Raw genomic sequence first — 23,180 nt, forward strand, 5'->3', positions numbered from 1 at the left:
TGTGACATTGAAACCATGAGAGAATTTCTTGTGGAGATGTCTCCATAGCATGAGCAAGAGAGACTCCTCTCCCTAAGTGAACTGAACAAGGTTATTATAGAAGTGGTAAACTGACTGAAAATCTCAAGGGTTGTCTTTTTACATTGTCAGTGGGAGAAGGGAGGAAGGTGGGGGGAGGAGAAGTGTTCTGAAGGTTCGGTCTGATTTTTTTTTCCTTTCTTTTAGCTCTGTTAATAAACTTCTTTATATTCTCTTAAGTTTTGTGCCTGCTTTGCTTTCTCCTAACTCTTATCTCACAGAAGGTAAATAAGTAATGAGTATTTTGAACCAAACCACTACACTCTAATTGGTGTTTCTGCCCGGTGTCAAACCGGGGACCTGCTACACCCACCTTGGTGAGGAGAGAAATGCACAAATGCAATTTGGGAAGAATTTGAAATAAACTGAGAGTAATCAAAAGGGTAAATCAGACCACAAAGAAAGTAAGAGGCAGTATAACATATTTGACAAGCAGAAATATCACAGCTAATAAGGTGCAGCAAAGCACAGGAAGTTATGTTTGATTTTGAGTCATTTATAAGAAGCCCTTCAATTGCCTGTCACCATATTAGCATATTTAAATAGTTCTAATCTGGTTTCATCACTGTGATTAAAATTGCTGACAAGGGTGGATAATAATGATGAACAGAATCAAACAGCAAGGAGTGAGATTGTAAATGGGTTTATAGAGGCATTAGGACCAGCAGCACACCTAATACAAGAGCAAAACCAGAACCCAAGGGGAAAACTCAGTAGGCAAAATTACAAGTGACCATGTTTCAAAATTTTCTTTCCTTTTCCCATTTTAGTTCACTCTTTGAATTAGATCACAGATGACGTGGGTGTCAAAGGGGGTAGAAGATACATGCATCATTCAAAAGGCACGGCTTAGGAGGCATTAGTTCTCAAGTAGTTTGCTCAGAGGCAGAACTCTGATACATCCTGTACTGTCAGATCTGCTGATGGGCAGAATTTGTTGGCACATCACTGGTCCCATCAAAAATAACTGAAGAGGATGACAAATGCTCAGAAACATCACGAGCCTGAAAACTCACGGGACCTTTCTGAAATTATCATTTGCTTTAAGCATTCTGATTTAAGTATTTATCTTAACTTGGAATCTAGGAGAGCATTTTATTTGATAACTGAGAAACATTGCAAGTAAGGCTTCAAGGAAAAGCATTGATGGCTCTTGAAGAAATTGAAAGACCTGGAATGTACCTCCTTTCTGCGTGCCCCAAAGCAATTCAAGCAAGGACTAATTTCAATCCTTGAGAAAAGCAGTAGTAGGAAAATAATTTCCACATTAAGAAACAATTGATGTGATTTTGAAGAACATTCACAGTGTTGAGGAAGTTCCTCTGTATTCCCCAATGCCTGCAAAAGTCTATTTTGAGCCACTGGGTTTCTGCAATCCCTCCTCACCGGAGTTTGGAGATGGAGCAGCTGCTGTTGCTGCAATGCAGGAACAGCACTGTGGCTTTCCTGAAGGACTCCTTCCCTTCTCTTCAGGTACCACAGCCTTGGGCACTGCACACTCAGAGTGAGATGACAGCTGTCCCAGACTCTTCTCCACACACCCATCTCCATTTTTTAATCATTTAAGCACCCCAGAGCATTTCAGATCTCCACACACAAGAGGATTTGCATCTTTAGGCCTCCAAAATAATGTTAAAAACCTGCTCTCTTCTAATATGCCAATACATGGACAGTGTGTTGTGGTATATATGGGAATTAACCCCAAGTACTAAATTTCAGGCTACCATCCAGGAGATCATTCCTTCTCTCCTTTGTAGGGACTACAAGTCTCCAGAGGGCTGACAAAATCAGCATCTCTCTCTTTGTTCCTACCAAGAGGGGTTATGGGGCAATCTCCCCATGCTTGGATGCTGCCTCAGGGTTCATTTCCTTACCCCCAGGGGCCATCATTAGGAGTTGGGAGCATATGGACCCCACCTAGCATCTGCCTCTGTCCTCCCCTATAGGATGTGGCCCTGGCTGTTTTTGTAGAAGTAGCTAAACTGCAGGAAAGCCTGTAAAAGCTCAGCAGGAGGGTAAAACAAGCAGAGAGAAACCAACTGGTGTGTAATCAGAGACAGAAGAAGTACATACAAAATAGATCTCTCTCATTCCTACAGATCCATCTCCATTTGTATCTTTTACACCTAAGCTTTTTCCATCGAAAATGACAGAAGGCAATATGTCACTGAGAACAGAGATGACAATTGCAAATGGTAGGTGTTTTCACTAGAAATTGCCAACACAAATTTTGATGTCTTTCTCCCATGGAGGCCTGCAGGGAAAAAAAACGATGCCTTGGAGGTTTTTTGAAAAGCTGGAATATTGCAATAAAATATAATGCAGTACAAGGCTATATAAAATTTATGGGGCACCTTTTATGAGAACATCCCAAGGGGCTTCATATAATAGCTATAAAGCAGTAAAACATATCAGGGCACAGATTTAATTTTTAAAATGGCAGCATATATATTAATGATTTACCATCATTACTCCTTGTTGGAGGTCTAAGAACACCAATAAAATGGTTCTATCAAAAGTTAATTTAGGTGAGAGGTTTTTAATGTCTGAATATGGTTCACATTTTAGTAAGTTCAATTGATTGATAAAAACAACACCAAAACAAAAACAAATACGCTGTGTTTCATTCAGGAGGGGTTTCTGAATTATTAGTCACTGGAATTTTGTCCCTATTCCCTAAGGTTGCCCAGGTCCACACCTCCCAAACTTGCAAAAGGACAACTGAGAGGAAATTAGCTCAGCAGACTATTCTGAGACATTCACCCTTGTACTGTCCCACCTGTCAAAATGCTTCTACCAAGGACAGGATGTAAAGAAGAAGGACGATCCTGGCAAGAAACAGCAAGTAAGGAAAGGAAAGGAATCTACACTGTCAACAGCATTAGAAATGTCTTGGCTTCCTTTCATACCTCTCCTCTGGCATTCCTATAACCGAATTCCATGTCTCATCACCTCCTGGACCACCTTACACATTAAAAGTTGACAAAAGCTGTTCAGTCCAGAGCTTTCCCTGAACTCCCATGGGTTAACAACTATGGACTCTGATTTCTGCTCAATCTAAGTTTAATTTCTTTCTAACGAGAACTGGAACCAGATTGAACTGCAGCTCTGCAAATGAGTTGTTTGAAGAAAGATAAGCCAAGCACGGTGTAACATGCAATTAATATGCTGAATAAGTTATGAACTGACCACAGGGAATAAAAAGTGAAAGAATGGTGTCTGTTTTTCAGCTCTTTGATAATGGAAAAGAGGTCAAAGCTGGAAAAAAAAAAATCAAAATCATAGACCAAAGTGGGAACATCAAGTCAGATGGGGCAGTAACAATTAATGCATTAGAGGTTGTGAAAGCTCAGAAGCTGTATTTATCTGCTGCTCTACACTTAAGTTTAACACTAAAGTGACCACCAGCCCACATATTTCAAAGAACATCAGGGGAATCTATATACATGCAGGGTCTTTAAATATCAAAAAGCAGCCTAGGCAGTCTGCTGGACTCATTCTGTGTGAAGTCTCTGTGTGGGAGGTTGGGTTGAAGAAGTCAGAGGTCTTGTTTTGTTCTAAACACCAAGGTCCTTCATCCCACACTGGAAATGAGCGGAAGGACCAGCAAAAGAGAGTGTTTGAGAAACACAACCTGTATCCTTCAGGCAGCTGTTTAGGGACAAGGAAAGTCTTTTGCCATGAACAAAGACAACATTAACGTGACGTGCATCTTCTGGTATTGAAGACCAACCCAAAACACAAACCCGCACCCTTGAATTTGACCTGCTCTTTGATAGTGTATCAGAGAAGACTGGGCTACAAAGACACCTTCAGCAGAACATCTGTTGAAACTGCTGCAGGTTTGGCTGGAGGATATGAGTGACAGCATTCCCACCTGGACACCTCCAGTGCACAGGCTGTGGGTGAGCATAAACATAGCACAACAGCCAGGCACACTGGTGTGGAGAAGACCTCTTATAGCCCTAACTCCTGGTACATGGGAGGCAGAACCATGAGCAGAATGGGTTTTTATCCTCAGGAGAGTAATTCACAGTGATCTTCTGACCACCTCTGCACTGTCTTCAGAAAGAGGACATAGAGACACACACATATCCTTTGTCTGCAGCATCCACAGAGTGAAAACACATTTGTCCTCTTGTCTGTAAACCATTGTAACAGTGAAATGAGCATCTGGATTCCTCACCTTTCCCTCCAAACCCCCCGTAAGAAAGCACTGGATGAAGCCTGCACTTATGCAAAGGCAGATCAGGGATAGTTCTACAGTAAAGTAGACAAACAATCCAGACAGGCATCCCCTGAACCATCTTAGTATCAGTCCTTGTCTCTGGATGAAGCTGAAGAACCTCACATCCTTCATACAAGTCAAAAAAAATCTTCTGATCCCCAAAACTTTCTGGATATTTGCTAACAGGGAGGCAAGTTCAATCCCCAAGAACACTGAAGTCCCTGTAGGAGGGATTGGGATCCCCACAAGGGCTGAGTGCTCTGTATTGACAAAGGGCATACATTGGTCAAGCCAGCAGAAGCAAACCTAGCCCATAATAGGGCTTGTCAGGCAGGATATCACCCAGCAGGCTTAATAGCTCTGACTGATCTAAAAAGCTGTAAACTAACAAAATCTGTATGTTTTACAAAATTGGGTAAGTAATCAAAGCCCTGCAGTATGAAATGATAAGCCCAAAGATACAGCATAGGAGAAAGCTCCTTATTGCTTAATCCTCCGCTCTCAAGCAAGCCAAGCATAAAATCCTTTAATCAAATCTAATAACCTGGGATAATCTTCAAAATAATGACTGCAAGGAATAACACATTCCTGCATTCATTAATGCCTGAGATTTTCAAAAAAATGGATTTTCATTAGCAGCAGTGCTAAAGGTATTCTCACATGTTGCATTATGCATAACTTCCCACAAGTTATAAAAAAAAAGAGTATTTAAAAATTCCATTGATTACGCATTCTGACAGTATTAAAACCAGATCCCTCAACACAGTACAGCTATTTCCTATGTACAGGAACAAATGACATGAAAGTGTAACCATATCAAACACTGAAACATGATGCTCTCTGTCCTGAAAAAATTGTCCTAGGTATCAGAATTATTCATGGCTCATGAGAACAGATTTATTAAGAAGAAAAGTCTTGCACTTGTCCTTGATTCCTTAGAGGCTTTTTTAGCTGCCAAACAGTCTTAGAGGGCTTTGGGTTCATATGTATCAATCAACCCACAGCATCATTTATTTCTAGGAAATTCTATCTACAACTATTTTCTAAAACTCAGAGTACACAAGGCTGAAATATATTGTCTTATGGAAAGTTTTAATGCAATTAAACACAACAAACTCTGTCAATACAAACCATCTCGGAGTCTAACAAGAGTCATCTATGCCTCCTCTGCAACTGATGGATGACAAATGATAGACAAGTCCTAACTCCTTGCCAATTTTTCTATTCAGCACTTGTATTTTGCCTTTCTATGATGTTCTTTCAGATTTATTCCATTCTGAAGTGTGACAAACAATGAAAAAAAAAAAAAAGATACCCAGAAGCTGGTAAAATTTATTCCTTTCATAATGTGAACAGATTTGCCTGTATTACAAACAAATGATTACAAAGATGTTTATTTTTCTGCTCACCCGTCAATTGTGAAGTGATAATGTAGTATTTACACATCATACAGAAATAAAGTTTTCAATCAAAGGTTTCTATATGAATTTCACTCTCAGTCTGTATAAAGTGAGAAATCAGCTGTGCCATGGGATATTATCCCTCTCTTCGGTGACTAGATGTCTGAAAGTAAAGATAGAGCAACAACAAGCGATTACTGCCAGCAGTATTCCTGTTCATCCCCATGTCATTCTGCCCACAAGCCAGTATGACATTAGTAGTGAGAAGGGTCACTGCCTCCCAACAGTAATGCAACTAAAAGCTCATTCACTCACTACTGAATGCAGGTTTCGGTGGGTCGATGCCGCGTTCGTCCCTGCTGGGTCCCTCGTGGGCCGCTCAGGCAGCGCTCTCCCAGTGCCTACGCGTGCACACGATCTCTCCTTCGCAGGTGGTTGTCGAGGAATGGTTGGAGGATCAGAGACATGGGTCCCTGGAAGAGCTGTACAAGCAAACACCTTTTTAGCTTGACATAAGCAGGCCTCTTGCTAACTGCAGAAATCAGCAGGCCTTTGCAAGCCTTTTGCTAAAGCTGCAAACAAAAGGAAATCATGAGAACAGAAATCATGAGAATAAAGAAGGAGAGCAAGGACACAGACATAGTGTTCTTGACAATCCTGTTATAGATAAAAAGCAGGACGTGCTGACAAGATGTACTGACCATGAGAAATGAGGAAGAACCCTGATTTCCCGAATCGCAACATGTAGCTTTTTACCCAGCGTCAATAGAGAAGTGACAAGTATGCATATTTGAGTATATAAAAGCAGAGCTTAGATTTCAATAAACTGAAGCTTGCATTATCAATCACACTGATTGTCTGCATGTCTTCCCTCACCAGAGTCAACGTCAGTGGTTGCGAACAGCCGCTCACACTCACAGTCTGTGCAGGAACTGGAGACAGAGAGGCGAGAGGGGTTCTCTGCATGCAATTCCAAGGCATTTAATGGCAACACACCCAAAAGGTGGCAGGGAAAAGAAGAACCCAAAACCGAAAGCCTGCGCCAGTTTTATCCCAAAAACTCCCAAAGGAGGGCAGAGCATCCAAAACCAATGGTCTGAGGGCTCGGGGGCAGAGGCAAGATTGAATGGCATAACAGGGGCCAATGGGAAAAGGGATGGGAGTGGGGAGAGGGCCAGTGACCAGGAGAATCTAGACAAAGGGAGAACTTTCTAGCACAGTGTTGTAGGGAGGGATCACTTTTAGGGTAACTTGGGGGGTGTAAAATGGACTTAGCCACCGCAACAACTCACAGCACAGAAAATAAGGCTGGAAGATATCCAAGAGGACATTACCTGGTCCACCCATCTCCCTGCCCAAGGCATTCCTGATGAATATTTGTCAACTAAGTCAGCCCCAATGACAGAGTTTCCACAGCCCAACTCGAAACTTCCTTGCTGAAGGTCAAATCTTGTCCTTTTTCCATTTTCAAAATGAACTTAGAGAAGATACTCTCCTTTTTTCTTTAACAAGAGAAAATAGGAGGGAAAATAAGTAAAAAGTAATATGAAAATTAAATAAGGAAGATAGCATGTTCTTATCAGCATTCTTTTTTCATCTTGAACAAGCCCAATTCTTTCAATATTTCTTTTTAGGTCATGCTTCAAACTGTTCTCAGCTAGAGAATAGATCATCTCTGTCTTGAAGGACAGCACTAAAAATGGCACAATTCTCTCTCTAAGGCCATCCTTTTGCTGCACAGGAATAATTACCTCACATGGCAGCCTGTGCTGCTGTTCACACATTCCCTGTGACACTAACTACTTTGAAAAGCTTGCAATCATTCATCTCTGTCTAGTTTGCAGTTCTCTGTAGCCTCTTCACCCATCTCAGAATGTCCAGAGAGTTTTCGTCTCATCCTATACTCACATACTTTATTATTCCTACATAAGTGTAATCCTTCCCTATTAAATAATATTCTCATTTTTCTGGTCATCCTTCCATTCTGTCAGGATCATTTTTAATTATGGTCTGTATCGTTCTGATGGGGATTCTCATCTCAGGATCCTCTGCATTGTACAGGTCACTAACAAAAACACTGGTCGCAGCCAAACCCTGAGGAAACTTTGAAGGACTTCACTGACAATATCCTTCATTTCAAGGTGAAATGCTCATGTGTTACATTGTTCTGAGAGAACTAATCAGTCTACAGTCATTTCCTCTAGACCACACTTCCCTAGTACCCATCCACATTCTACACCCACTGAGTACCTCACTCATCTCCAAGTACTCTCATGGGAAAAAGGATAATAAGGGCTTTTTAGCAGCTAAGGGCTGCTAAAATTCCTTTGACAGAAAAACTTTACATGATCAATTTGAGAACTCCCTCTGCTGTTTCGCTCTCCTGCTCTGGCTGTCATTTCACTCTGTTGTGCACAGGCATTAATAGTGCTGTCTACCTGATAGCAAGTGAAGATCAGCACAGAGTAAAGCATTCATCATTTTAGGCTTCTCCAAATCTTCTGTCTATTAAGTGTCAACATTTGGACTTCTCCTAAGTAATGTGCCTTGCTATTTCATCTCACTTTATGTCTTAACCTTTTTGATTAGGTTACTGAGAGCTCTTGCAATGCCTTTATTCTCCTCCTTAGTAACCTCACCTAGTTTCTTGTCTCTGTATCCTTTCCTCCTGTGTTTGAAGTCAATGAAAGGCTCATAATTTAACCAAGTTGATCTCTTACTGACGTCTTATCTCTCCTCCACAAGGAGAGAGCCTTATTAATATTCTTCTTTAAGAAACTGCCAGCTTTCTTAAATTCCCTGTTCCATCACGCTTGCCTCCCAGGCAACACCTACCAATTTTGTGAGTATTGAAGCCTTCCTACTTGAAATCCATTGTTACTGTTTTGCTACTTATGTTCCTTCAAGTCCTGTGAATCATAAATGTATAATTTCATGATCATTCTCAGGTAACATGATCTTTGTCTAAATATTGTCACTTTCTTCCTATCGGTCAGTATTTAATCAAAGTTCACCCTATTCTACTTACCTTAATTATCTTTACCGAAGTCCATCAGAAACACATTCAAAGCACTTGCTGAACAGGCTCCCTCTGAAATACATTTTATTTGCAACAGATATGCGGGTAACTGAGAACCTGCATTAAGATTTACAGCTCCTTCTGCTTGCTCATCATCCTTCTTGCATTACAGCGAGAGCTCTCCACTCCTATGACTTTATGAAGAACAACCCAGCCTGATTTTTATGTCCACCTAAGTCACCATTTTTTATGCTACTTCTGGGAGTGATTAATTCTAAGTCAAAGAGCCTCACTGGTCTCCATTTTCACTCATCGCCTTGTCAAACATCATTCTTAGGTGAGGAAAAAAAAGACCTCCAAGTGTGTAGCCACACATTTACTTCCAAGATGTGTGTTGACACTCCCTGTACACTGATCCCAGACTGAACAGGCTGAAAATAACACCAGCTGTGCTCTTGTTTCTCTCATCCTTGCCTCTCCCCAGCAACCTTATGACCACTTTGAGCTGCAGTACTGAAATGTTCACTGAAGAAGATAAGACCCCACAAGACAGGAAACCTGAACAGGTCAGTGAAATAGAAAGCTGTGTGTACACGGCTGACCATAGCAGATCAATTGACTTCAACAGTTCAGTCAAAGGAGTTTAGCTGCTGGAAAGAGACGGGATAATCCAGCAATTGTACCATGGAAAGACAGAAGACAGGAAAATGGAAGAGGGGAAAAGAGATTCACAGAGAGAGTGATGCTCAGAGAATCACTGGCTTTGGAGATTTTCAAACAGGACAGAACAAGGCCCAGGTCCCTGAAGACTCAAAGTCTGTTCTACTGAAGTCTGGGGCTGTGATCCTGCTTTTTGCCCTCCTTTCATAATCCTGACTTTTACCTTCATGCAGTCAGTGTCATCAAGGTTTCTGCCAAACTCCACATGCCCCAGCACTGTAAGCATGAGGTTCAGCAGTGTCTCCCCACTCATCAGCTTCTCAATCATCTGTGTCAAGAAGCTCTTATCAGTGCTGTCATCAGAAACCTGTTGCATTGCCTGTGCCCTGGCCCTGCTGGGCCTTTCCAGCACGTACCAGGGTGGCTTAAGTCCACTCTGAGGTCCAGGGCTTGTGAACAAGAGGTTTCTGCCTGTTGTTTGAAGAAAGTCTTACATGCTCTTTTTTGCCCTCATCCTAAATGCTGTGTATTTCGTGAACATTAATACAAAAACTCAGCAAAGATGGAAATGCATTTACAAATCCACAGCAAGTCTAGAGCGCTGTGCATTACTTATTAAAAAACTGCAACGAGGAAGAGACAAAATGAAGAGGGAAATTTAAGGACCACTTCCTCTGAAGATGGGGTCATAAAAGACTTTCTTATTAAAAACCAGACAGGTTATAACTATTAAAAAGCAAGTCTGTGAGCTCTAGGGATGGATTTCACACCACTGTAGTCAAGATAGATACAGATGTGCATATATCAAACAGTAAAAGAAATAGCTACACAGAATCCTGGAGAAAGGCCAAGAAGATATATTGATAAGAATCTGTAAGCAAAATTGGGAAGCAACTGCAACAGAGGTGAATTTTGCAAATGGTGGAAAGCAGGAAGCAATGGCAGTAACACAGCAATCAGCACAACTACAGGAAAATAAAGACTATAGAAAAAAAGTTCAGGCAACTGCACAGACAATGGACAAAAAGGCTGATGTGCAAAACTTATGTTCCAGCGCAAAACTTATGTTCCAGTGCACCTAAAAGTCAGTGAAATGTGTGTTTTAAATACAGTGTGGAATTTTTAATCATTGTTTTTGAGAGATCTTATTAATTAAATAGTATTCCAGTAAAACACACAACACATACAAGATGGACACAGAGGAGCAAGTGTAGCTAAATACAATGACTGAATTAAACACAGTGGGAACCATTAAATTTCTATTACCAGAGTATCCTATACAGAGCCCAGAATATAAATATGACCAAACAACATATGCCAGTAAAATCACAGGAGTTCAGAAAAGACATGGAGCATGTGGCATCTGCCATACAAAAGCAGGATATAACATTTAGAGAAGAACCCAATTAATGGATCTGATTTCTCCTTGGTTACCAGTAAAGCAAGAGAAAAGGTAATGTTACATCAGAATTACAGAATTCTTTTTCAAACCTCCTAGAGAACCTACTGAATCTTCCTCATATAGGAGTTTTTGAAGGCAGGCTAGAGAAGTGTCACATGTGGATAGCCTGGCTGTACCTACACAACACCATCAGATGGAGGAGGCCTTCTTGTACATTTCCCCTGCATTTTCTATTGCAGTAGGAACCATTTTCTTGACCTTGGAAGGATTCTGGGCCATTATCTTGGCTTGCACAATTTTTTGGTTTTGATCTGCAGCTGGTCAAAATTATGCAGAAGTGTCAAGTTTAGTGACATGAGAAGTTGAGCATTCTCCTTTCTTCAGGACAATACCATGGGATGCAGCAAAGGATCCAAAATGACACTTTTGTACCTTCTGTGCCATGGCAGAGGAAGCTGGTAGAGCAGGATGCTAAATCTATGAGCAGAGCTGAAACCCTTACATCTATTTCCACCTCACGACTGTAAAGCAGAATTTAAATATTGCACAGAAATGTGTATAGAGATTTCACTGGACAGCAAGCCAGACACAATTCATCTGAAAATGCGAAAGGGCATGCTGATGGCCTGGGGATATGAGCTGCAGCAAACACTAGGAATGACTGAAGCAAAGGATCTTAAGCCATAAAAGACCAGCTGTTAGTTTCAAGCAAGAGCCATGTTACTCTAAAGTGCAAAAAAACCTTGCCCCATGACCTCATTTTCAAGTAATACTGCATGTGCCAAGACTCTTACATAAAATGGTTCAAAAGTCAGAAGGGAAATGTAAGGCCCCTGCAAAGTTCACAGAACTTGTGCTAGATTAGCAAACTGCCATGGATGCTACGGCACAAGAGGAGCCCAAGAAAGAAAACCCTTTCAGCATCAGCAGAAAACACCAACCTGTCGAAAGAAATCAAACTCTCCTTACAGAAGCAGCAGGGAGGGCTGGGAGCAGAACTGCTGCAGAATCACAGAGCAGGCTGTTTATTAGCCTCTTACACACCCACAGGTTTGGGAGCTACTTGGAGATGTGTTCACAAAGTGAAATAGATGGTGCATTTGCTATATTGACCCAAGCAAGTATCTATGAATAACATTTTCAAGCTTCCCCTGGAGTTGCAGTTTCAAAGCAGAAACTAATCAATGAGCACTGGCTGTAAGACCCAAAAGAGAAAGTAACAGACACCACCAAAGAGGATTTTGCAAATATGGAAGTACTTAATCACAACTAAGGTTCAGCTTGGGTCCCATTAGTAATACCACAAACACTTTCAAGAGCAGCTAATGATCTGAAACAAGCAGTAAACCTGCATGCAAACATGATAAAGAGCTTTGCATTGAATCTGCAAGTCTGCAGATGAACTAGAAACAGATCACTGAAGAAGAAACATTGCAAATAGAAGAGAATCAGTCTGTGTGCATGTTTCTACTATCAAAATTCTAACACTTTTGTCTGGGATGCGTTTCAGGGCTGAACAAACCAACTTCTACACTGGTGGAAAGAAAAATGAATACCAGAATCAGAAAACCCCAATAAAATAGTTCTCATTTGGCCACAGATAAACGGAGGCATTAAAGAAACACTAAAGTACCAAAAGAACAGGGATGCTGAACACAAATATTATTTATTTTCAAATAAATGAAGGTAATTGATTTCACAGTTTAAAATAGCAAGAATTGGGTGAAATGGACACTCCTAAACCAAGCTATTATATTCCAGAAAGAGTAATTTCAATCACGGTCACTAAGGAGAGATGAAGACAAGACTTTTAAAGGAATCAAGCTCTTGAGAGAAGCCTTTTGACAGAGGAAGTGAGAGGTGGAGGCACCTGATAATCCCTGTATTGACAGCTCAGCAGAGTGTTGCCCCAGAGGGCTGCAAAACAGTGGACTGTGCCCCCTCCTAAGACACTGAGATACATTATTGCTTCCTGAAAGCAAACTAAAGGGCTCTACCAGTTATTGGATTAATCCAATAATGATAGTTTACTTAGAAAATACACAAAGGGATCAAAAGCCAGACCAGTAAAGAGAGATTTCTGGGAACTGAAGCCTCCTTTTGCTGTGATTTCTGTATCATGTATTGTGTTCTCTGCAAGATTTCGTGTTCAAGTAAAGCAAACCCACACAGAGTCTGGCTAGAAGATGGTATTTGTGAACAAGTATTTTATGTCCCACATGGGTAGATTCAGACTAGATATAAGGAAGAAGTTTTTTGAATTTGATTTCTTACAATAATTTTCAGTGAAACACTGGAACAGGCTGTCCAGAGATGTGGTGTATAATCCCTGGAAACATTTGAGGCCAGGTTGCATGGGGTTCTGAGCAATCTAATGTAGTTCAAGATGTCCCTGATTATTGCAGAGAGGACCTCTGAATGTTCCTTCCAAACCAAACCATTCTATGATTCTATAATCCTTACAAAATGTCCTTCCTTAAAACAAAATTTTCTTTGATGGTCAAAAGGTACAGCAAAGAAGCATTTGTTTTCTGTCACTGAGTATCACACAAGAACCCTGCTTGCTAAACAGAATTCAAAAATTATGAAAAAGGGTTATTAAACAGCTATTTTATAGCCAGCTTCTGTTCTGGCTGCACACTGCTCCTGAAGTCCAATTCCATCTCCTTAGCACTCTGTAACAAGGGCAAGTTAAGTTTACATCATTCCTTATTACCACTGTAATCACAGTCTTGAGACAAGATTCATATTAGCCATTTTCTGCTCTTGTTGCATCATTTGTCAAGAAAATGAGGAATAAGAATTTCAGCACCTAATATGCTCTGTGAGTTATAGGACTGTGCCAGGATTATACTCAGCTTTCCTGATAGTTGGTAGCTCTCTGTCCTAACTATCTCTGCATGCATCTGCTTGAGAGCTGACTTATAACCAGCCATCACTTCAGTTTTCTAGGGAGAGCCTTCACTTCTGGATCTGGCCATGCTGTGACCTCTAGTAAGCAACCAAAATCTATTAATTGAACAATAGCCCAGCCGTAAGTCTGGTATCACCTCAATCCATTTTGGGGAGCTTGCTTCCAGCTCCCAGGTGTGAGCCTTAGCATGCACATGGTCCATTTGCAATGGTACAAGGAGACAGGGATGTCAGGGCAGAAGGTTTTATATGTGTGTGTCCTTTTGCTCCTGTATGTGAATTGGGTGGGTATGGATATAAACACATACCAGTGCACCACACCCCTGCGCTGAGGCCAAAGCCGAGGGCAGTGAAGCCCTGCTTGTGGTAGAAGAACATCAAATTAGAGACTACACAAGCCTGTACCAAAGTATCCAAGAACAGGAAGGATGGATGCAAGGGTGATGACAAACATCATATGCATCTTCAAGAATGGCAAGAGGGAGCTGGAGCAGGGCCTTAACAGACCGGAGAAATGAGCTGGCAGAAATTTCCCAGAGTTCAGGAAATGCCCTGCACATGAGGAGGAATCATCTGCACACTGGGACAGGCTGGAAGCCAAGCAGCTGGAGAGCAGCTCCATGGATAAGCATCCACGGTTGCTGGTGGGCAAATTGAGGACAAGTGAGCAGTGTACCACTGCAGCAAATAAAAACAACGAAATACTGGGCAAAAGCATAGACAACTAGTCGAAAGAAGTGATTTTTCATCATGGACTTGCAAGACAGCGTATGGAATACTGCGTATCATTTGGGGCTCCTGTATACAAGAGGGACACAGACATACAAAAGAGAGTACAACAGATGTTCCAGAGCCTGGAGCACATAAAGTACCATAAGAAGCTGAAAAAGCTGTTTTGGTTCTGCCTGGAAAAGAAAGAGGGTCCAAGGGAGGATCTTATTACTGTCTTTAACTATTTAGTGGGGTGGTATAGACAGAAGACACACAAATTGTCCAGAGCGGTGAAGCGCAACAAGGGGTAAGAGATGATAGTTACCACAAGAAAAAATCCCTTTAAATAAAAGTAAAAGCTTAACATCCTGAGGGTAGTCAAGCCTGAAATCAGGGTCCTCAAAAATATTTACAACCCAATTGGAAAAGGCCCTGAGCAATATCACCTAACACTGAAGTCAAGTCCCAAGGAGGGACTTGGACCAGAGAGAGTCCTCTTCCAACCTAACTCATTCTATCCCTTTGTGAAATGAGAGCAAGTTCAACATCATCCCTTTTCTTCACTGCCTTTTTCTCCAGCCTTACAAGGTTATTTGTGTTGTTGTCTCAAACACTCTCAAATGCACCCTCCTCAGGGAGCCTTCTTCCACGTCTCTAAATCTTTTGAAGTATTCTAATCCTTCCAATAATTACAGTCTACCTTTGTATTATGTATGGAAAGTGGCACGTTGTTGAATATGAAAAGCAAAGTCACTCACAATGTACATTCTAACAATAGGGTACTTAGAGTGGAATTAATGACTGATGAAACCACAACGAATTGAGAAAAGGGTAATGAGCTCCCTGTGGCCTCCACTGTGCTGCCCACGTTCCATTATCTGCTAAAATCTCTCTTCAAAAATCTATATTCCAACAATATGTGAACTGAAACTAATGAAAACATCATCTTAATTAACACAATATGATAAAACAGTTGGAAAGCACCTCTGAATAGCAACGAACAGCAGCCCTAGATGAAAACAGACATATGCAGACGTAGATGTTGAAGAGAATTCTTTTCTGTAATTAATTTCTTGCACGGAAGTTGATTCCAGGAAAGCATTTACACCTCTTCCTTGCAGATATATTTTAATACTTCAAATTAGATGTTCCAAAATATTCACAGCAAAACATTCGCATCAAAAAAGATAACGGGCAGATGAAGTTTTCAGGTTTCACCATAAACTTGCAACCCAGATTCCAACAGAAACTGTACAAAGCTTTTGAATGCATTTGTACAATTTTATGGCTTTCAGTCAAATTCTCAAGTTCCTGCAGGCCTTCCAACAGCTGCCTCCCACGCAGACAATATCAGAGGAGAATGAAAAACAGGAAAGCCTCTCTCCTGCTCCAAGACACTTCTTGCATACTAACTTGATTTAGAAATGGTATCATAGGGAATTTTTATAATGAGCCATTGCCATCCTGTTTCACAGTTACAATTTTAAAAGAGCAGGATGTCTCTAGAGCTCTGCTGGACTGAACAGTTGGGTTTTAGCCATTGTCAAGGTCCTCAGGGGACAGATATTTACAGAAGAGGAGAGAAGGTTAAATGTTATCAGTATCTTGGAGTTCTTGGAGTCCTTGCTGAGGAAGAAAAGTACTTTTTTTCCCCTCCCTATTTTGCTGCTGTATGTTGGACAAATTTAGATTATTGCCCAGTTCCTAAGGCAGAAATTCTATTCGTGCACAAGTTAGTCTATCTCTGGACACATACATAAGGACTTTTTAACAGAATTTCTTTTTTTCCAAGTGACAAATTTTGGAAAAACTTTCTGTATTGGGTGGAAGCTGACAGGAGATAGGTTGTGTTTGTGTCACCACTGCACTTCTGACTTCAGGTTTCAAAGTGGCTCAGAGCACAGGCAGGACCAGCAACAATTTGCTGAAACCTGTCCCTACAAAAGCATCCTCACATTGCTCCTTCAGCAGTGGAACCACTGTCCCAGGTCACACTCGTGACAGGGACACACAGATTCCCACGAGGCAGCTGCTTCCTCTCCCTCACACCTTTCCTGAGCTGTGTTGGGAAAGACAGAGAAGGCGTCAGGGGTGAACTGTGCAAAAATCAGTCTGGCAGAGTGTTTGCCACCCTGACCATTCCCTTTAAAGCCTGCCACAGTCACCTCTGTCCAGGATCTCCTCCTGAGGGTGAAGTCAGATTTAAGGGCACCACCACAAATTGCAAAGCACACAGCACTGTAGTCCTTGTTGCTATGCAAGGTCAGTCTTGGTACTCCTTCCATTCCTGGAGAGCTCTGAGTTGTGTTTGCACACCTTCACTGGGCAGCCACTGTGAGGGGGATTAGGAGGTGCAGCAAAATAAAACAGCACAAATCACAAGGAAAAGGGATAAGATATCTCATAGGCCTCCCTCATATTCCCCCCACATTTACAATAAATTCCAGGCTTGTTTAGCCTTCACTGGGCTGCAGTAATCACAAGAGGCCAAAACTTGCTTCAAATTACTCCAGTGCCAGTCACTGCCTGTGAAACAGAGAAGTGCTCTGCAGGGTCAAAATAGCCAGAATGCCCTTTTGCAGCAGCTTTTCTCATATCCCACGGTACCTAAATGTGGATTTGCACATCTCAGGGGCAGCCTGGCCAGTGCGGGCTCAGCCGCCCACCCAGCTTGCTCCATCAGCACAGGTAAATCACAGAATGAAAAAATACGGAATCATTAAGGTTGGAAAGACTTCTAAGATGATTGGGTCCAAAATTAACCCAACACCACCGTGTTCACCACAGGTTCATGATGGGTCCATGCAGGGGTGGGATTATATATATTACACCAGTCCACATATTGCACCAGGTAATATATCCCAGGTATATCTCAGGTCAAAGGCAGGATATATTCACACTAGTAATGGTCCATTTCTTTCAGACGAGGATCAAGAGCAAAACAAGCTCATAACCCATCTACAAAAGACTAAACATATCTGTATTCTGCCTCCTTGTGCAAAGGTTAGAGCCCTGCTTCATCCAGCTCCCTGGAATGAACACTTCTAGGATCCAACTCACCTGACCTATTGACCAAAAGGAGCACAGGTTGTCTGGGTTTGGCTGCAAATAACTTGATTACAGACATCCAGATATATATACCTTAATAACTGCACAGTAAACTGAACCTGGGAAGAATGATACCAACCGTGTGTTAAGTTGTTCTGACACCAAACAGATAAAGCAGACCCTCCTCTGGGGCTGTCTGAAGCAGCTCTGCTGAGTTCTGTGGAGCTGCACTGCAGAGCATCCCTACTTCCACAAATTAAAGACCAGGCTCTTTGACATGGTCTCATTACGAAGAGCATTTCTGGAGTCCATTTTGAGTGCAATGAATACAACAAAGATCTCAGTTAATATGAAAGGTTATAATCCCTTTATTTTTTTGCTGTTCTTTGTTTCCCCTCAACAAAACACTTGCAGATCTATAGTGAACAAGATAAAGTGCAATAAGAGTTCTAGGTTTTCTAAAAAAAAAAAAGAGAGAAATATTTGTCATATACTACAGCCACTGTTATATGCACCAGCACATGAAATATGGTCCAAATTCCATCTTCAAAGCTATCACAAGAAATATTGTTTGTACTGAGGGTTCGTAAAATGCTCCAGCAAGTTATTACATTTATAGTCTGCTTTTTTTTTCTTTCCTTAAGATTTATCTTCAATTTTTACTTGAAAATCTGGGGCCAGAAAAATCACATTTGAGCTTAAAAAAAATAATCTCTTTCCCTCATTTCCTCTCAATTTGATAAGTTAGTCTTAGTACCCAACTTAGAGATACTTTCTCCTGAAATGCATAGTTACTATACAGCCACAATATCTTAAAACAAAGAACTGATATTTTATGAGTCATTATCGTAAAATGGAGTTTAGAGTAGACTTTAGTATTCCTATTTCCCAGCTGTATTGCAGCAATCTAGCTGCCTTCATGAAACATCAGCAAATCCCTTATCACCCTTAGTACTTGTTGGTCTTTTCTTTCTGGTTTCAGATTAATGTGCTAACAACAGAGAAAAATAATGAGAAAACACATTTACTTATTGCCCAGAGAGAGGAAAAACTTTATAGCTCCCTGAGCTCTGAGATCCTTTCCTTGGGGTGTGTTGGGCTGGAGTGCTTTGAAAAAAGGAAAGACTAAAAAAATGTTTCAACTCTTCAGCCTGATAATACCAGAATAAGGAACAAACAATGAAATAACAAGGAATAATGACTAGTTGTCTCCTGACTTCCTCTGTATCTGAGACTGCTCCTTCATTGGCTTTTAGGACATGGTTGGGTACAACAAAGAGTGGAAATCAAATCCTTTTGGGATATTTTTCTATCTCTAAACACATATTGCTTACTTAAAAAGTTAATTTCTTTGAAATTTTCCGATAAACAGGCAAGAGGAAAGGATGAAAAGAAAAATGTTATCGTTTACTTTCAAGTATCAGTGAAGCGTGAGAGGCAAAGCATTAAATTATTAAGCCCTAAAGAATAAATATACATGTCTCTGTAATTCAGGTTAACAACATCTGGCATGGCTGTAGAGCTGCAAAATCTAAAAATAGAAATATCCCATGATAATATACAACTGCCTGTTCATGAGACCATGGAGACACCGTGACTGGAGATCAGTCCACTACATTTCTGTCATCATTCTCAGAGTGCAGAGGTCAAGCAAGGGTTCACAAAGGATAAGGAAAAAATGATTCAAGGTCTGTAAAATCAACTTTCCACCAAGAGTTTTAAAAACGTTCAGTTTGGCTTAAATGATAAATTAGTCTATAAATACCTACTTTAAGAAAGAGATTTTTCTGACTTAACAGGATCTTTAGGTTAGCAGACAAAGGCATAACAAGGTCCAATGTCAAAGTGAAACCAATTCCAGCAGGAAATAAAAGCATATTTTTAGGAGAGAATAGCAAATCACTATAGGATGCTTAAAAATTACTAAAAGGCTTTGGCCACCCCTTCCAATTAAAAAATCTTTCTAAAATGCAATGTCTGGGAAAAATAACATTAATTCAGGGAGACTTAATGCAACACAGGTTTGCCCAAATCCCAGTATACATTTACAGGGACTCTTTTTCTGTGTTCCTGGAGAGGAAAATAATGCTGTGTTCAGAAGGCACCTCAGAAACTGGTTTCCAAGTGGTTCCTCACAGCAGCCACCACATCTTTGCTTTCATCTCTTGGCATTTCTACAAGGCAGACAGGCATTAGCCATCAGCTGGGGTTTCAACACAGGAAGGTACTGCCTGCTTCAAAGTCCATTTAAGTCCAGTACACAGGAATGGGACAAATTTAACTTTGCACCATCACCTGGGTTCTTCATCAGAGAGTGTAAAACTGGGGAGCCAAACCTTCCTGTTTCCAGTCAGCATTCTTAGACGGGCAGACATGAGTATTTTATTTCCCACCTACACACAAGAGCAACCCACTCCTTCCCACTCTCTGCCAGCACCCAAACTCTGCCAAACCCCTTTTGTGATCTCCCCATTCAGAACAAGCCCCTAAATCAAAGTGAGAAGGCCTCTCTGTGCTGTCCAGCAACTATGAAAGCCAGGTGTGAACTCTACACACATAAGCAGAATCTCTTTCAAACCAAGCATACAAGTGCTCTCTAGCTGCCTGAAAATCTGGATTTCTCTCCAATAATTTCCAAAATTACATTCTTGCTTTTTACATCATTTATAAACAAATGTTCCATGTTTTCTAATTCTGTAAGGAGTAATTCTATAGGAATTACAAAATAAGTCTCTGTCAAAATGGTAGGTATATTTTAATTTTGCTACAAAGTTTTATTTCCCATTGTTTGCTTAGAATGAAACTGTCTTAACATGTTATATGTAAAACAAGAATAAGCCTTGTTCTCTGCACCTTTTGACACACCAAGGTGGTTTCCAATGCATGCCTAGCAGAAAGTATCTCTTTCAAGACAAGCAGAGGCGAATCCTCCGTCCAGTCTCATAACTAAGAAACAGCCATCAATTTTCAAAAGATTTGAACCATGAGTCCTGCTCCAAACATTTTTGTAAGGTTGATTTGAGACAAAAAGGGGTTAGCTAATCCCACTGCCTTTGTGCATCCTCTTAACATCAGAACCACTCAGCCAGATTCAGTGAAAATTTGAAGAGAGGAACTGAAGGCTTAGACGCATTTAGACCCTGAAAGTTTTGTGAAAAGAGGTTCCCATGCAGAGGAGAGAAATTAGCTCAGCACTACTTTAATTATGGAACCAGACATCAGAGAATCCCCCTGAGTACAGACTGTTACAAATGCTGTTAGAAATTCAGGAAAACTTTCAGTCAGAGCCTGCACTTAATTTGATGGAAGATAATCCAACCACCCAATATAAAGCCACAGAAAACCAAGATTTCAGTTTCCTCAGTCACAGAGCACACTGCTGTATTTTTAGACCTGCCTGGATCTCACTTCTACAGCTCTTCTCAAGGCTCTCAGGCTCAGTACCGGTGAATTAACTCACACCAATTCATAAGCCAATTTTAGTAATATTTAGAGTATGCAGGCTAGAACACAAGAAGGGTATTCACCAGCAAGATCTTCAAGTTTCATGAATTATATTGAATTCATGAATTCATGAATATTATAATATTCAGAGAGAAGCAGCTAAGACTCATCCAGAGGCTGCTGTGGTCAACACCAGAGGCATCAACCTGTCATAAAAGGTTTGATTAAAGCCTGAGGGATTTTTATGAGACCCTTAGAAAATATATGAGATTTTAAGAAGGATAAGGATTTTAAGAAGGATTAGCACACAAGATAATGATTCAAAAAGTGTGGAGTACTGCACAAAAGGTACAAGGATGCCAGAAGCAAGAGAAAGATAAAAAGAGAAAGTTGTGAGATGGGAGGAGATGTTGGCAGGCTCAGAACAATGTGCACTCTCAGAATGACAGGCAAATTATTAAAAAAAAACCTACTAAAACACATCAAACTGAGAAAAGGAGGGCAGAAAAGCTGGCAAAGACTGTGACCTGTCTAAGAAAGGGTGCAAAACCATCAGCAAATTCTGCTTCATCTAGCAAACATGGAAGCAGTTCTCTGGTAAAGGTGGAGCAAATAGTTTGAAGCTGCTTTGCCTAAGGCCATTCTCATCATCATATTTATGTATATCTTGTAGCACTATTTCTCAAGTCAAGTTTCATTTTTCATCTCCTCCAAGACATCAATTGCCTATTGATTTCTTCATTTCAGGATCCATTGGCCTCAATTTGAGCACAAAGGGGATTAAGATGGCCATCGATTCAACAACAGTGGATTAAAGTCAGTGTTGACACATTCACAGCTACTCAGTGAGGAGACAGGACCACCAAAACACCAAACTTGCACTGAGGGCAAATATACAGAGCTGCAGCATAAACTGACAGCCAGAGCAGACAGTCAAAAGTGCTAGTTCCAATGGAAAATAATTGTTTCTGTGGAATCAAAAGCATCAAATGGTACATTCCAGTTTTCTCAAAAAACTCAAAATTTGCCCTCTTTCACCAGCTACAAGTAATCCAATTTGAACTAAAAAAAGACAAATAATAGTAACTCATCTTCTCCTTATTATATATCTTGGTAGGTACTTAGCTTTTCAGTCAAAGTCTTCTTCCACTTCTTTAAACAAAGTCCCAGTGACAATTTTCTTCAGTCATTTACACAGCTTCATTAGTCAAGAGGTTGCTCTTCACCCTGGTATATTTGGAATCAATTCAGCAAAGCCAAGCCCTTAATTTATTAAGAGAAATAATTTTCAGTCCATGCATGCAGCTGAAATTGAGGCTTTCCCCACTGATTCTTAACAGATGTGCATATGTTTCTTTAAACCTTTAAGGCTTCGGAGTCAGATACAAATTTTCTTTAGCTCTGCTTTACACATTTTGACAAAAACTCACTCATTCTTGCTATCACTCCTTCTTGCTGCCTCACAAGATCTGAGTTTTATACACTCATTAATCAAACTGTGACAGGAACTTAAACCAGGCTAGTTATGTTTAATGTACAAGGGAAACAAAGGTCTGAGCATATGAACTGAGCAAAGTTTGGGCAGATGTGACACTGGCCATTGGCTCAGTGTGATTTAACAGGTACCAGCAGAGGCTGCACACACTCAGGGGACAATCTTGTGCTTGCCAGCAACAAACAAGGTTTCCAATATGTTCTTTTTAGTTGACTAAAGTTGTCATGATACAGTGCTCACAGACAAAACCCTTCATACCTAAGGGGTTTAATTGGATTGACAAGAACTCAATTTCTTCCATCTCATTCAGCAAATGAGGATTAGGTTAACATTAGGCTAAACCCAGGATTAACACAGACCTCAGGATCAGCTGTGGCTGGCTCCACCTTTGTTTCTGTTGGTGTTAACATAGAAACACATTAAATGTTACTATGAACTAATGCATTCTACAGTCAGACCGTATTCCAAAGAGAGTTACTACCTAGGAACACCTACATTAGTATTTATTGTTCCATTAGAGGATAATGAGACATTTAATTCAAAATCCTCTCATTGATCTGAATGTCACATGTAATTTAAACTTGACTCAGAATAAAAGAAAGTGCAGTTGCATTTAATACATTATCCATTACATGACAATATTCTATGATCTGTGGCTGATCTTTCATTGTTATTATCAGTGCCATGGAAAGTATCCACTACAGTAATATTTAAGCTTAAAAAATAACCTATAAATAAATAAAAATTTCATTATTTCTGCCCTAAACTTTCTGTTCTCCATC

The 23,180-nt window shown here is 40.6% G+C and overlaps 1 long non-coding RNA gene across 1 annotated transcript; it reads right to left on the bottom strand.

Annotated features, from left to right (window-relative positions):
• Positions 1-306: 306 nt before the first annotated feature.
• Positions 307-22,969, bottom strand: LOC121671871. Its single transcript, XR_006018647.1, has 3 exons — positions 7,041-22,969; positions 6,022-6,188; positions 307-5,869 (listed from the first exon to the last, which is right to left on the bottom strand). It is a non-coding gene; the product is annotated as an uncharacterized LOC121671871 (long non-coding RNA).
• Positions 22,970-23,180: the final 211 nt, after the last annotated feature.

This window comes from Corvus kubaryi, unplaced genomic scaffold, assembly GCF_017639235.1.
Source record: "Corvus kubaryi isolate FWS band 111438036 unplaced genomic scaffold, C.kubaryi_AGA036_p1.0 37398, whole genome shotgun sequence".
NCBI lineage: Eukaryota > Metazoa > Chordata > Aves > Passeriformes > Corvidae > Corvus > Corvus kubaryi.